The 15,916-nt window shown below is 43.7% G+C and overlaps 1 protein-coding gene across 3 annotated transcripts in view; it reads left to right on the top strand.

Moving 5' to 3' along the window:
- Positions 1-15,916, top strand: part of CBFA2T2 (CBFA2/RUNX1 partner transcriptional co-repressor 2) — a 169,583-nt gene that overhangs the window by 63,551 nt on the left and 90,116 nt on the right. Inside the window, exon 1 of one of the 3 annotated variants that reach the window (XM_030211707.1) lies at positions 870-1,086. The exons of the other annotated variants lie outside the window; for them this stretch is intronic. The gene's annotated coding sequence lies outside the window, so the exon portion shown is untranslated. Of the gene's footprint in view, positions 1-869; positions 1,087-15,916 lie in introns of those variants that run through there. 3 annotated transcript variants of the gene reach the window in all.

Here is a 15,916-nt window from a genome sequence, read left to right as displayed (position 1 = left end):
GTACAAGTCTGCCCAGCAGTACTTCCCACCTCCCAACCACCAGTCCCGCCTCCCATCACCGGCTCTGGCACAGACCGTATAAGTCTGCCCTCCACTATCCTCGCCTCCCAACCACCAACCCCTCTTCCCCCCACCTGCTCCGCCACCCAATTTCGGCTAAGCTTCTGAGGATCCATTCCTTCTGCACAGGATTCCTTTACGCATATCCCACGCATGTTTGAATTCCATTACCGTTTTCATCTCCACCACCTCCCGTGGGAGGGCATTCCAAGCATCCTCCACCCTCTCTGTGAAAAAATACTTCCTGACATCTTTGCTGAGGTAACTCACTCTCTGGGCAATGCAGTGGCAGAAGAGAGTATTTAAGGAAATAGTAGAAAAATAAATTTGGACCAAAGCAGAGGAGAAGTGGCAGCTCTGTATTTTGACATGTCTTTGCCATAATGGGAAGCACGTCCTCCCTCCAAGTCCAAGTGATGGAGTGAACAGTCGGATACTATAGGGGAGAGAAAAAAATGACCATGAACACGGTAGACACGGAAGGCGGCGTTCCTGCGAGATAGCCAAGTCCAGTTGACATGAGGGCAATGCAGAGCCTCTATCAGTTCCCTGGATAAGTCACAAGGGACTGTTATCAATAGTTTTCGCACAATATCATCATTCTTATTGCCAACCATAAACAAATTATGCGTATTTAACAACTTAATGTCCGATTGGCTGTGAGCCACCAGTAGGTGGGTACTTGGTGACGACAGCTGGCAGGGAGCCCTGGTAACAGTGTGAGAAAGGGAGATTGTATCTGGTATTCTGGCAGGCTTAGGGAGCTGAGCTGTTTGGCAGCATCTTCCCATCTGGGATCCATCTGTGTTTCCTTGGAATCGGACAGGCAGCCCTGGCCGGTGAGAAATCACAGATGTGAGAGAGCTGACACATGTCCAGCTAATGAAAGGCAAGAGAAGACAAGGGCTGTCGCTCTGTGCGTTGCGAGATAAAGCAGGCAACAGAGAGCAAAAGATTTTATTTCCATTTGCAGAGAGATTTTCCAATATTGCAGAGCAGCCGAAGCCGTGTCATCTCAGCATTTAGGTGAGCCGTGTTCTTTAATTCTAGGGGTGTTTTTTTTTTCTTCTTAAAAGTCTGTTTTTAATTTTCACTGGGAGACCTTTCTCTCTGGCTTGAGAAATATTAGCAAATTGGTTAGGGGTTTCAAAGCCTGCACTATGCTTGTGATGTCTTAGTGGACGGATATTGCTCACCTGCAAGCAAAGATTGTGTGAGCTATTGATTACATTTCCTACTGCATCCTCCCCTCTGCGACATGCCTGAGCTGAACAATGCAATGAACCCCTTCATCTGACTGCAGTGTCTCTGCTGGATGCAAACTTAAACAGATGACACTACCTTCATCTGAAATGAGAGCTGCAAACTAGGAAGCTGCTTTTTTTTTTTTTTCCAGAAGAATGTTCACAGTGAGAGAAGCAGTTTTGTCTTGGTATTTGGGAGGGAAGGCTTAATTTTTTTTTTTGTTTGTTTCCTGGTTTGAAAAGTAGCTGTCCAGAATTCATGATGGTAATTGGGAATGCAGAAGGAAGTGGAAAGCTGGTTCTTAATCATTTGCGATGGTGTCACATTTTACACTTTTGCTATATTCATGGCCAGCACTGTGCAAAGCTGGCGTGCATGCAAATTGTAGAAAATGTCTTTTTCACTCAGCCTGCGTTGTCTCTCTGAGGCAGTAAGAGCTGGCCGCACAAATTAATTTCATATCTTGGACCTTTACATTTCCTCTTTGCCACTACGGGGATGTGTAACCATTATGGAGCATATAGATTTGAATGTACACAGGCTGAATTCTTATGTTGCTGTGCACACTGATTTTACAGTGTCACCGAAAGGCTTTGAATTAGGAAGCTAGTGGAGAGACATTAATATCTTCCTTTAAGTGACTGTTCTGTATAAAAGTTACAGCTTTCAAATACTTCGGGGCTTTTTGTTGTGGAAACAGTCTGTTTCTTGCTAGCGAGTGGTAGAATATGAAATGTTATGACTTTGGGAGACCTGGTTTCTCCTCTGCCTGCATCTGTGGCTGCTCCTCCTGTTGCAACATCTTGAGAGCAGACTTGTTTCCCCCCCCCAAAAAAAAAAAAATAAGTGGAGTCTTTGGCACAGACAGTTTCTGCTAGAGCAGCCAGGAAATGTTTGCCTGAAACTGGAGTTTTACTGGGGTGGATCCCAGCATTTGTACAAGGTTTGTGTTCCGCTGCAGTGCAAATGTAACTGTGTAACAGACCAGGGACACAGCTATGTTGTGTTTCCTGAACAGAGTGGTGAGCTGAATGTGTAACATCAGAATTAAATAGGCAATAAAGAGATTACTGAACAGCGAAAGCCTAAATATCTAGGGTTGCTTGGCTCTCTTATTGGCTTCATGAACAGGTAAGTAGGAAGGTGGAACTTTACGAGGCATATTTTCAAAGCACTATGGAACTTTGGAAGGCTAAGTGCTTTGAAAATATGCCTCGTAAGTCTACTTAACTTTAGGATCATAGAATCTAAGCAGATAATGCTGGATTGCTCAACGTGGTGTCTTTTTTTTTTTTTTTTTTAATTGTAATAAGCTCTTCCCCAAACATGTATATGGTGTCATCAGCTGATCTAGCAAGGGGCTAGATCACTAGATCAGCTGTTGGCTGCAACTGTTTCATGGACATGTCATCAGTTCCCAGTCCTCGGAATTTCTAATCCCAGCAGTATCGGAGGGGAAACCACTGAACTGTTCAGATCTATTATACCACTGGTGTCTGACAGCAAATACTGTTTCCTAATGTACAGTTGTAGCCACTGAAGTAGGATGTTTCAGGACTGTTTGATGAGGATTGGGGCAGGTTGTTCATGTTACAGGGTAACCCCCCCCCCCCACCTCTTCCCTTTCCAAACAAAAACAAACAAAAAATGCAATATAATATACACAAAACGGAATTGAAGAGAGGGTGGAGGATGTAAAAAAAATGGTGCTGTAGATTTAAATTAGGTAATAAATTTATTGTACTGCTAAGTTTTAGGGGAAGCTAATGAGATGAGGAGAAGGGGCATTTACAGCTGGGCCTGGAGAATGAATAATTGCCAGAGAGGTTCTGGTTTTGCAGGTCATAGGACAAATATTCTCTTGCGATTGTGATGAGAGCAGTTAAGAGATTGGTGGGGGGGGGGGGGGGGGGGGGGGGCGGATGCAGTTCCTTGCATTGGAGCTTTGCACTAAGCCTCAGTGCATGGTTGTCTAACACAAACAGATTCCTCCCCAATGCTGTAATTAAATAAGGCAGCATTAATTTGCATACTACTAAGTGTGCAGTGTTGGAAAAACAGCACACATTGCTGTGGTAAGATGCAGCCCTTTGCTGCATCAGGGAATAAAATGTAAATTTATGCACTGACAGGAAGGAAGATATATTATTAAAAAAAAAGAAGAAAACGCTGGAATCCTCGAACTTCACCTCTTGACCTGGTGGCTCATGGTCTCCTTTCCCTCCTCCTGAGATTTCCCATGGGCCTAACTGGACCCATCTAATAATATTCCCCCCCCCCCCCCCGTTGATTCCCAAGTGAAGCTGTAGTCGGGAGATAATAATGATGCCTTTGGAACCTGGAGTAATTTTTGTGAGGCGCATGAGCCATCAGGACAGTCTTTGGGATGGAAGGGTTGGGGACCAGGAGCCACTCGACCACCAAGGATTTTTTTGTGAGGTCAAGAGGGCGGGGGGGGGGGGGGGTGAGTGGGTCCAAAGCCTACTGGGTCACCAGGGAGGTTCAAGAGGGTTGAGAGGGTTAGGGGTTTCCAGAGCCCACCGGGCCACCAGGGCTTTTAGATCATCTGAGATTTTAGTGTTTTACTTCAGGAGCAATATTTTATGCAGTTATTTGCAGACGTTACGTGTGCTTTAACACTGATTTTGCTGCACGAATTGTTGTTCCTGCATCAGAATTAAACCTAAGAAAATCAGGTGTAAAATGCTGGACTAAACAGTAGCACAGCTGACCTGCTTCAACCCCTGGAAACAGCTCAGTTCAGCCAGGACACTTGTATAAAAGGGCAGACCCTTGCCTTGCTGATCTTCCTTGTATGCACGTTGTTTCAAGTGGAAACCTAATAACGTGCAGTGAATGACAGTGTTTCTGGTTTTTAATTTTTACATTGTGCTGGCCTGGCTTCCTTTGAATGCTTTCTGATCTTATTTCAGTTGCTGTGTCTGGTCGTGCTCTTTGCCACACACAAAAAATAAAGGTCACACAGGTACCAGCTTAGACATTATAGTCTAGGCTATAAATGTTGCTGAAAAATCGGAGCTGAAAAATATAAGCACCGAGTGCTGTTTTATAATGATCAGCGTTCTTTATAGGATAGCGTGCTAAGCGCATAAATGTGATACCTAACTTTAGGTGCCATTTGAGTCTATTCTGTAATAATGTGCATAAATTCTGGGAATTCCCCCCCCCCTCGAAATACCCCTGTCCTTGCTGTCAGAATATTAAAGCTACCTAAACAGTTTGGTGGGATAAATTTCTCTATTTTCATAAACTATCATGGTGCCTATGTTCTTAGTCGAGGAACCCAGTGGTTCTCTCTTAACTTCAGTGACACTACTCCAACTTGACTAAATTTAGAAAAACATTTCTACAATCCCTTTACATATTTTGACATGACATCCCCCTTGTCACTTAAAACAAAGCCTGTTATTAAAACTACCATCGCTGTTTTGAATAAACTATGAAATAGTTAACCGTCCTAACCCTTCTCATAAAAGTTTTAATCAAGTGATTTGGAATAAGTCTTAAAAAATATTAATAGATAAAAAACCAACTCAATGGCCCGGTGGGAAAATGTGGGACACAAATGTAACAAATAATAATATGGTAAAGATATAATATTTGGTAGCTTAATCAATTCATTTCTAATGAATCCTTCAAAACCTTCTCTCAATTTCTATCAGAATTTAATTTCTCTGACTCTCAGTTCTATTCGTGGATCCAATTGCAACACGTTCTCAAGATCAGTATCAAGTCTTTTTCAGTTGATTACGTAATAGACCCATTTGTGCAAAAAATAGCCTCTTCGCATAGAGCTTGTCTATTTGATACTGCTTTTTAATTCAACAAAAAGACCCCCTATAGTGTAGGAACTCAAAGTATGGGTGAGAGATTTAAATTCTTCCCAATCAGAAGACTGATGGTGATCGTTTTGGTCTAATGGATCTTGGTGTCCATCACTCAGTCACTGTTTTCTTTGGACTCCCAGGAACTCAAAGAATATGGATTAACGTATTTGGATCATTGTTGGTTTGTCATAAATAAACTGGAACTTTGATTCACTTGATATTTGAATGCAAAAATCTTGAAAATTTCTGGTCAGAAGTCTGGGACAAAATTCTTGCTATTTTGAATTTCAATGAACCTGTTTCTCTGAAACATATCATTTGGAAATCCATTGCCCTCACCTATCCTCTTTCAGATAATGATAAGAACCTATTTGACTTTCTCATATCTTATAACTCTAAAGTTAATATTCAATCACTGGAAGGGTAATGTTTTTTCTATCAATATGTGGTGGAATTGGATCATTTTATATAGGCAGTATAAAAAAGTGCGGGAGATCAATTTTCAGTCTCATAGTCGCTCGTTTAAGAAATGGATAAAACTGGGTGTGTTTCTCAAGCCTTAACCTTATTTAGGCTTATCGTACTAATGACTCTTGCATTAATTAGAAACTAGTTAACTATTTTATTTTCATTGCTCATAGTTTGATGTGTTATGTATTTTGTTAATTGTTTAGTATACCGTTTCATTTTTCCACACACTGTAAATCTTATAAGACAAAATTTAATAAACATATTTAGAAAAAAAATGAAGGCTGGTCATTAGGCATTTTGAGATTTTGATTTTATTGGAATTAATAAAAATGGAAATGAAAAAGATGTAGTTATTTTTTTTGTGTAAAAAATGTAAATAATATAAAAATAGATGAAATACTTGTCATAAACTGATGGGAAATCAAGTTGGAGGGATGTAAATGACGTCTCCTGTACACTTCCCACTCTGTTCCCTACATACCGTCCTCAACAGGCAGCAGTGTAGATGATCCCCAGCTGTTGGTCATCTCCACGTGGAATAGAGTGGGAAGAGTTTGGCGGTTGATAATTCCATCCCCACTCAGGGTGTTAATGGGTTGATGAGTAGGGGATGGAAGGAGGGGGTATATGTGTGGTTGAGTACAGTTGCCCCTCTCATTGATGTCACTTCTCTAGCTACTGCTCCATGCTGATTGTTGAAGCCTAGGCAATATTTTAAACCAGCTTATTTGTCTATATCTGCTGAGGCTTGATCTCCTTTGTATTTTTTTTGTCACTGGATCACTACTCAGCAGGTCGTGGTCTTGCCTCAAGTTGAACTCATCAGCACTGCTGCTGACCATACTGCACCGTGCTGGTCAGATTACTAACCCTGGCAGAAGAAGACACCTAGCGTTACATGTTGTTTATGCACAGACAGGTCATCCGTTGTCTATTATATGTTTGATGTTGATTCTATGGTTGACAGGGCTCCTGGCTGGAGTGCAGGGTATGTTTTGAATTTATTTTTACATTGTTTTTCCAAAGCTTACAATCTGAGTCATAATAACTGGCTGGCCCCACCTCCCTCTGTGCATTGGGAGGAAAGAGGGAAAATCACCTCTATCTTCAATTTTTCCAGAGCTCAATTTTAACTCCACCTGTTACCCATGTCTGTTTTAATCATTCCCACAATACGTAATTCCTTATTCCTATTTGTCCTGCCTGGCTTGAATAGATAGTCCTTCATCACCAGAGCTTACAGTCTAATACTTGCTCAGTGTACAATGCTGCACATGTCTATTAGTGCTAAAGAAATGATCACTAGTAGTAGTGAAAAGTGCATTTACAACCTATTTTTGCCCTTTGACTGTTACAGACAAAAAGGTATTTAGTACTGGCCCAGTATGTACATAAGTACATAAGTAATGCCACACTGGGAAAAGACCAAGGGTCCATCGAGCCCAGCATCCTGTCCACGACAGCGGCCAATCCAGGCCAAGGGCACCTGGCAAGCTTCCCAAACGTACAAACATTCTATACAATCAAGCCATTGTGACATCACTAATGAGGTTGGCTCTTATTGGTGGAATGAGCCACTATGACATCACAATAGGTTAAATCACTGCTCTATGTAATAAAAGTGAGCCAAGTAGAGGACATAAGTACATAAGTACATAAGTAATGCCACACTGGGAAAAGACCAAGGGTCCATCGAGCCCAGCATCCTGTCCACGACAGCGGCCAATCCAGGCCAAGGGCACCTGGCGAGCTTCCCAAACGTACAAACATTCTATACATCTTATTCCTGTTTTTGTTGTCTCTGGGCAGTCTTTCCTGTAGCTCCTTGTGACCAGACGGGGAGCAAGGCAGACTGACCTTCTGATGGGCTGTAATGCTTTGTATCAAGAGGCTTTAAAAAATCAGTCAAATGTTGTTTTTTTTCCCCTAAAATGGGGACTTACTGGGGAGTTGTCCTGTCCTGTCAAGGAGCAGGCATTTGTTAGTCAGTTAAAAAGTTTTGTACGGAATAATTTGAGAGAGAGGACAGTTTTGTGTGCGTTCAATTAAGGAATAAAATGGTCGCATCCATAGCTCATATTTTGTCAGGAACTGGTGAGACAAAATCTGCAATGTGGTTGCGAAAGTGAAAGTGGATTTTTGTGAAGACAGGCGCTTAGTAACAGTTCTTTGTGAACAAACATGAATTAGTCACATGTAGCTGATGTTATCCAACATGGAGTATGGAATGTTGACTAGACCTTGAGCATGCAAAGTCTAAAAAGCCCTTTCACATGTGCAGCTGGCACCATAAAGGCCCCTTCAGATTTGTGCTTGAAACGAGATGGACATATTTTCCCTGCATGGAAAACATCTAATCTTCTGTTTATGTGGCTCCTTCATTTAAGATTTTTTTTTCTTCTATTTATAGCTTGTTCTTCTTGCCATTAAGTTGTGAGGCCATTTTTCTCTCAATTTTTTTTCCTATTAATTTGAAATGTGAGGACAGTGCTTGGCAGATGTTTACGGTCTTTGTCCCGCAAAGACTGATTTGGATAGGCTGGAGTGGGCTTTGACTGCAACTCCAGTAGTTGGAACATGAACTGGGCGGACTTCTATTGTCTATGTCCCACAAACACCAAAGAAAGACCATGAGCAAGTATATAATATAATACTCATTGCTGATTTAATTCATGAATGATAATGAATGTGACTGTTGGGCAGACTGGATGGACCATTCGGGTTTGTCTGCTGTCAGTACTTATATTTGTTTATATTATTTATTCATTTTGGATTTTGTGCACATCTATTCAAGTAGTAGCTCAAGGTGAAGTTACATTTAGGTACACTAGGTGGTTCCACTCAGGGCCTCCGCTCTAGGTGCCGCGCGGGGCATTTTTCTCTTTACATCTACTTCTTTCTCAGTTACTACTTATGGCTCCAGTACACTTTTTCTTCTTGGTACTGTCCCTTCCTAATCCTGTTTCTCCATCTGAAACCACTGTACACTGCAGGAACACATTGTCCTCCCTCTGTATTCATCATCTCACCATCTCTTTTTTTCCTCAGCTCTCAACTTTCAGAGCAGAGGTGGTGTCGGGCTACTACTTTCTCCCTCTTGTAGATTTCAACCTCTTCTTCCACCTCAGTCTCACTGTTTTTCTTCCTTCGAAGTCCACTCAATCCGTTTATTTGCACCTCTGCCTCTCCGAGTAGCAGTCATTTATCGACCCCCTGATAAGTCCCTTTCTTCCTTTCTCACTGACTTTGATGCCTGGCTTTCCTTCTTTCTTGAACCTTCATCTCCTTCCCTCATTCTTGGGCATTTTCACATTCATGCTAATGATCCCTCTGACTCTTATGCTTCTCAGTTTCTTGCTTTAACATCCTCTTTCAATCTTCAACTGTGCTCCACTGCCCCCACTCTCAAACTGCTCACTCTCTAGTTTCTGTGCCTCAACTCTTCCCCTCTCTGACCATCATCTGATAACTTTCACACTTAAACACCCTCCTCCCTAGTCCCGTCCAATCTTAACCAATACATTTAGGCATCTTCAGGCTATTAACCCTTCTACTCTGTCCTCCAGTGTTTCAAATCTCCCTACCACTATGTTATCCAAGTCTGTCAATGAGGCTGTCTCTTCCTATAATACTATTCTCTCCACTGCTCTGGATATTCTCGCTCCTCCCATTCCCCATTCTGTAAAACGTACCAAGCCCCAGCCTTGGCTGACCTCTAGAATCCGCTACCTACAATCCTGTGCCCGCTCTACCGAATGCCTTTGGCTGAAATCCCGTGCCCATGCTGACTTCATACATTTCACATTCTTGCTGACCTCCTTCCAGTCTGCTCTTTTACTTGCCAAACAGGACTATTACATCCAGTTGACAAAACTCTCTTGGCTCAAACCCTTGACATCTCTTTGCCACACTGAACTCTCTCCTCAAAGTGCCTTCTCCTCCACCCCCCCCCCTTCACTTTCCCCCCAGACTCTGGCTGAGTACTTTCATGATAAGGTTCACAAGATTAAACTTGAATTCTCAACCAGGTCACCTCCACCTCTCCTTCCCTTAGTCCATTCTCTCAACCTTCCAACCCCTGCCTCCTTTTCTTCCTTTTCTGAAATCACTGAAGAGGAAACTACACATCTTATTTCCTCCTCGAAACTAACTACCTGTTCCTCTGATCCTATTCCCACCCATCTACTTAACACTATCTCTCCTACTGTCATCCCTTTTTATCTGTCATATCCTCAATCTTTCACTGTCCACTGCGACTGTTCCCGATGCCTTCAAACATACCGTAGTCACACTACTCCTTAAAAAACCTTAATTGGACCCTACCTGTCCTTCCAACTATCGCCCCATCTCCCTCCTCCCTTTCCTATCCAAGATACTTGAACGTGCTGTTCACCGCCATTGCCTTGATTTTCTTTCATCTCAAGCTATTCTTGATCCACTTCAATCTGGCTTTCACCCCCTTCATTGAACTGAAACAGCGCTTGCTAAAGTCTCCAATATGTTCCTGGCCAGATCCAAAGTTCTCTATTCTATCCTCATCCTTCTCGATCTATCTGCTGCTTTTGACACTGTTGATCACAGCCTACTCCTTGATACGCTTTCCTCACTTGGATTTCAGGGCTCTGTTCTTTCCTGGTTTTCTTCTTTTCTCTTCCAGCGTACCTTTAGTGTATACTCTAGTGGATCCTCCTCTACTTCTATCCCATTGTCAGTTGGTGTACCTCAGGGATCTGTCCTGGGACCTCTTCTTTTTTCCATCTATACTTCTTCCCTTGGTACTCTGATTTCATCCCATGGTTTTCAGTATCATCTTTACGCTGATGACTCCCAGATCTACCTCTCCACACCAGAAATCTCAGCCGAAATCCAGGCCAAAGTATCAGCCTGCCTGTCTGACATTGCTGCCTGGATGTCTCAGCGCCATCTGAAACTAAACATGACCAAGACTGAGCTTCTTATCTTTCCCCCTAAACCAACCTCTCCTCCTCCCTCATTGCTATTTCTGTGGATAACATCCTGTCTCATCAGCTCATAACCTTGGGGTCATCTTCGACTCCTCCCTCTCCTTCTCTGCACATATTCAGCAGACTGCTAAAACCTGTCGTTTCTTTCAGTATAATATCACCAAAATTCGCCCTTTCCTTTCTGAGCACACTTCCAGAACCCTCATCCACACTCTTATCACCTCTCGTTTAGACTATTGCAACTTGCTTCTCACAGGTCTCCCACTTAGCCATCTCTCTCCTCTTCAATCTGTTCAAAATTTTGCTGCACGACCAATATTCTGCCAGTGTCGTTATGCTCATATTAGCCCTCTCCTCAAATCACTTCACTGGCTTCCTATCCATTTGCGCATACAGTTCAAACTCCTCTTATTGACCTATAAGTGCATTCACTCTGCAGCTCCTCAGTACCTCTCCACTCATCTCTCCCCACATTCCTCCCCTGGAACTCTGCTCACTGGGTAAATCTGTCTTATCTGCACCCTTCTCCTCCACTGCTAACTCCAGACTCCGTTCCTCTTATCTTGCTGCACCTTATGCCTGGAATAGACTTCCTGAGCTGGTACGTCAAGCTCCATCTCTGGCCGTCTTCAAATGTAAGCTAAAAGCCCACCTTTTTAATGCTGCTTTTAACTCCTAACCCGTATTCACTTGTTCAGAACCCTTATTTTATCATCCTCACTTTAATATTCCCTTATCTCTTGTTTGTCCTGTTTGTCCTAATTAGATTGTAAGCTCTGTCGAGCAGGGACTGTCTCTTCATGTTCACGTGTACAGTGCTGCGTACATCTAGTAGCGCTATAGAAATGATAAGTAGTAGTAGTAGTTCCTTGTCCCAGGAGGGCTCACAATCTTAAGTTTGTACCTGAGGCAATGGGAGGTTAAGTGACTTGCCCAAGATCACAAGGAGCAGCAGTGGAATTTGAAGGGCCACCTCTGGATGTCAAGATGGGTGGTCTAACCACTGGGCCACTCCTCCAGTCCACTGTGTTACTATGTATGACCCTGTTCTTTTCCCCAACTAGGAGCTGTTCCCCTAGGGAAGATCTTTCATGGCCTGGTTTTGTTAGCGATGCCTTGTTCTGTTCCTTTCAGAATATAGGAAGAGGATGAATCTAGAGCACTTAGTCACTCAGTCTGTTAAAAGTGCTTTAATGCAGTTGCATGTCATGAAAAACTTCAAAAACAAACACCTTAGATTTTTCATTATTTGCCCTTCCGTGGCAGGAAAAGATGTTATCTGGCGCCGGGTGATTACAGTGTCCCAGACTTTTGCCACTATTTTGTGGCCAGCAACCTGGGTTTAATTAACTCTTTATAGAAGTGTTTTTTTTTTGTGCATTTAGGAGTTTTTCACCCTCCTATCATCACGGTGGCAGGAGCTGGGAACCGTCTGCCTGATGCAGTGACTCTATTAAGAGGAAAAACAAATGCTTCCAGGGTATTCGTATAGCAGCTGTGCAATGCAGATGTTTTATGCTGTACTGTGTAGGACATGAGCTAAAATTAGTTTAGTAGATTTTTTTTCAAAGTACAGATCTTCTTATAGCATGAAAGATAGCTGACATGTCCAGTAATAACCTTTCTAGTGTTGTTTATAGCATATGGTCAGTGTTTTCAGTCTTGGTAGAAAACATAACCCATGTTTACAAGGTCCTTCACCAGAGATTCTCATCTCTGATCAGAAGTGCTGACCACTTGGGCGATTTTACCTTTGGTCACCTGTAAGCAATGGGGTTTTTTGCTACTTGACTTCAAGTGTTTTATCTTTTGAGTCTCTGGCATGGATGTTTTGTGCTTTAAAGAACCATTGTAGATGCTTTCTCGAAATAAGGTGTGTGTTTTATTTTCCATTACAGTTTATGTTTCTGACTTTCAGGTGTGAATTCTGCTCTTCTCTTGCTTTCTTCCTAAGAATATCTGTTTAGTCTGTTTTTAATAATGATACATAAACATAAGTACAGATGGATTTGAAACATCTGCATGTAATTTTCAGTTAAATTACTGTAAAGCCAGGTGTTCTAATTTTAATATAAGAAACTTGTGTGATATACTGAAAGCCCCAATGGTGATGATGGGATTGAAATTTGGGTCCCTGGTTCCCCCCCCCCTCCCCCGTCTCTGTGTTGACTGTTCTACCTTGTGTTTGTGCCCGAATAGGACAGGAGGGAGACGTGGGGACTGTAATTATCTGATGAAAAATGGTGTCGGGGTGTTCAAGTTTGATGATGTATCATGCTAAGAAAAAAAAATAATTTTGGAAAAACGGGGATAGTTTATCCAACTATCTCTCTCTATAAATCTATATGCATATAAGCTGAGTGTTTGACCAAAGACTTCAGTGGTCTGGTAGTTATATTAATGGGATTGGGAGGCAGGGTGTACACTCCCCCCCCCCCCCCCCCCCCCCCGGTTGTACAGGTTGTCCATCTTGCCCAGAGGGCAAACATACCCTTCCTTCTCTGTGCACAGCTGAGACTCTGAACTTGGATCCCAGCCAGGCTGAGAGAAAGCACGGGAGAGTCCTGTTTGATTTGAGGAGGAACCAAAGTATCTGTAGATAAGGTATGTGTGGATGCTCCTTCCCGAGCACTGTGCTTGTTGCCTTTGCCTGTATGGATCTGCTGGCTCTGGTCTACAGGAGGAGTGGATGGAAAGAATGCAGCGGCTTTGAAACAACTCCAACCTGTGGCTGTGTTGTAAGCTGTGAATGTTTAAAGAGCTTGTAATTGGGGGGGGGGGGGGGCAGGGAGAGGAGGTCTGGGCTAGGCGATGGGGAAGGGAACAGATGCGCCCTGGGCTGTTGACGTGTGCTGTCTCTGCTCTCTGGCTCCTCACACCAGGTGCAGCTATTGTTTCGCCCGGAATCCATTTACCCAGCTTCTGTCTGTTCCTTTGCACATTCTGGATCATTGTTTCTCTGTGGGGAGGGTTGGGAGAAGGATTTGCATTAAAAACTCATCCCAGTCCCCCCCCCCCCATGTCCCTGGACTGCAGGTGACTGTTATCGGGCCCAGCTGCTGCCCTTGTGCTTGATTACTTCCATATGGCTTGTGCAGAGAACTAGTAGATACCTATTGATTTTCTTTTTAATTATTTTGCGACCTGTCCTCCCTCCCCCATTGTTTGCCAAGGAGAACATCCTCAAATCTATTAGACCCCAAATAAACTCCACCCTTGGCTTGGAATTATAAGCCTGAAGAACATTTTCTTTTTCAAGCAAAACTAATTACCTAGTACTGTCCTGCAGTCTCTTGTAATTGTTAATCGAACAGTGTGGAGGGGAGAGTGGAGGTCAGCTCCTGCCAACAGGCTGTTTATGTCTGAGATGCTGGGGGCTTTCTCATGTCCTTGGATGATCTGTGAGGGGATAACTCAGTATGAGCTTTTTCTTCCTATGCGCACACACTGCAGCAACACTGTCTATAAAAACAGACCCAACGTGCACAGGGCTGGGGGGGGGGGAGCGAATGAGAGGCGAGGAGTACGATGGGGCAGAAGAAGCATCAGCTGCTGGGGGGGGGGGGGGAGACCATCATTATGTGGCCCCCATCTGACACAGAGGAACACATGAGCCACCAGCTGGAAAGAGGGACCTGACAGCAAAAAAAAGCATCTGTTGATAGGGTGGGGAGGAGTTACCGTGACTTGGGACCCAGAAACAGGGTCATCCTGTAGGGAGAGGAATAGTTTTATTTTGTTTGTTTGTTTGTTTTTTTGTTACATTTCTACCCTGCGCTTTCCCACTCATGGCAGGCTCAATGCGGCTCACATGGGGCAATGGAGGGTTAAGTGACTTGCCCAAAGTCACAAGGAGCTGCCTGTGCCTGAAGTGGGAATCGAATTCAGTTCCCCAAGACCAAAGTCCACCACCCTAACCACTAGGCCACTCCTCCACTGTTGCTACTATTTGAGATTCTACATGGAATGTTGCTATTCTACTAGCAACATTCCATGTAGAAGTTGGCCCTTGCAGATCACCAATGTGGCCACGCAGGCTTCTGCTTCTGTGAGTCTGACGTCCTGCACGTACGTGCAAGACGTCAGACTCACAGAAACAGAAGCCTGCGCAGCCTTCTACATGGAATGTTGCTAGTGGAATAGCAACATTCCATGTAGAATCTCCAATAGTAGCAACATTCCATGTAGAATGTCCAATAGTATCTATTTTATTTTGTTACATTTGTACCCCGTGGGCTTTCCCACTCATGGCAGGTTCAATGCGGCTTACATGGGGCAATGGAGGGTTAAGTGACTTGCCCAGAGTCACAGGGAAGCTGCCTGTGCCTGAAGTGGGAATCGACCTCAGTTCCTCAGGACCAAAGTCCACCACCCTAACCACTAGGCCACTCCTCCACTGTTGCTACTATTTGAGATTCTACATGGAATGTTGCTATTCCACTAGCAACATTCCATGTAGAAGTCGGCCCTTGCAGATCACCAATGTGGCCACGCAGGCTTCTGCTTCTGTGAGTCTGACGTCCTGCACGTACGTGCAAGACGTCAGACTCACAGAAACAGAAGCCTGCGCAGCCTTCTACATGGAATGTTGCTAGTGGAATAGCAACATTCCATGTAGAATCTCCAATAGTAGCAACATTCCATGTAGAATGTCCAATAGTATCTATTTTATTTTTGTTACATTTGTACCCCGTGGGCTTTCCCACTCATGGCAGGCTCAATGCGGCTCACATGGGGCAATGGAGGGTTAAGTGACTTGCCCAGAGTCACAAGGAGCTGCCTGTGCCTGAAGTGGGAATCGAACTCAGTTCCCCAAGACCAAAGTCCACCACCCTAACCACTAGGCCACTCCTCCACTGTTGCTACTATTTGAGATTCTACATGGAATGTTGCTATTCCACTAGCAACATTCCATGTAGAAGTCGGCCCTTGCAGATCACCAATGTGGCCACGCAGGCTTCTGCTTCTGTGAGTCTGACGTCCTGCACGTACGTGCAAGACGTCAGACTCACAGAAACAGAAGCCTGCGCAGCCTTCTACATGGAATGTTGCTAGTGGAATAGCAACATTCCATGTAGAATCTCCAATAGTAGCAACATTCCATGTAGAATGTCCAATAGTATCTATTTTATTTTTGTTACATTTGTACCCCGTGGGCTTTCCCACTCATGGCAGGCTCAATGCGGCTCACATGGGGCAATGGAGGGTTAAGTGACTTGCCCAGAGTCACAAGGAGCTGCCTGTGCCTGAAGTGGAATGTTGCTACTATTGGAGGTTCTACATGGAATGTTGCTATTATTGGAGATTCTACATGGAATGTTGCTATTC

Source organism: Microcaecilia unicolor, chromosome 8 (assembly GCF_901765095.1).
Source record: "Microcaecilia unicolor chromosome 8, aMicUni1.1, whole genome shotgun sequence".
In the NCBI taxonomy this organism is placed as follows: Eukaryota; Metazoa; Chordata; class Amphibia; order Gymnophiona; family Siphonopidae; genus Microcaecilia; species Microcaecilia unicolor.
This window is presented reverse-complemented; position numbering and strand designations above follow the sequence as displayed.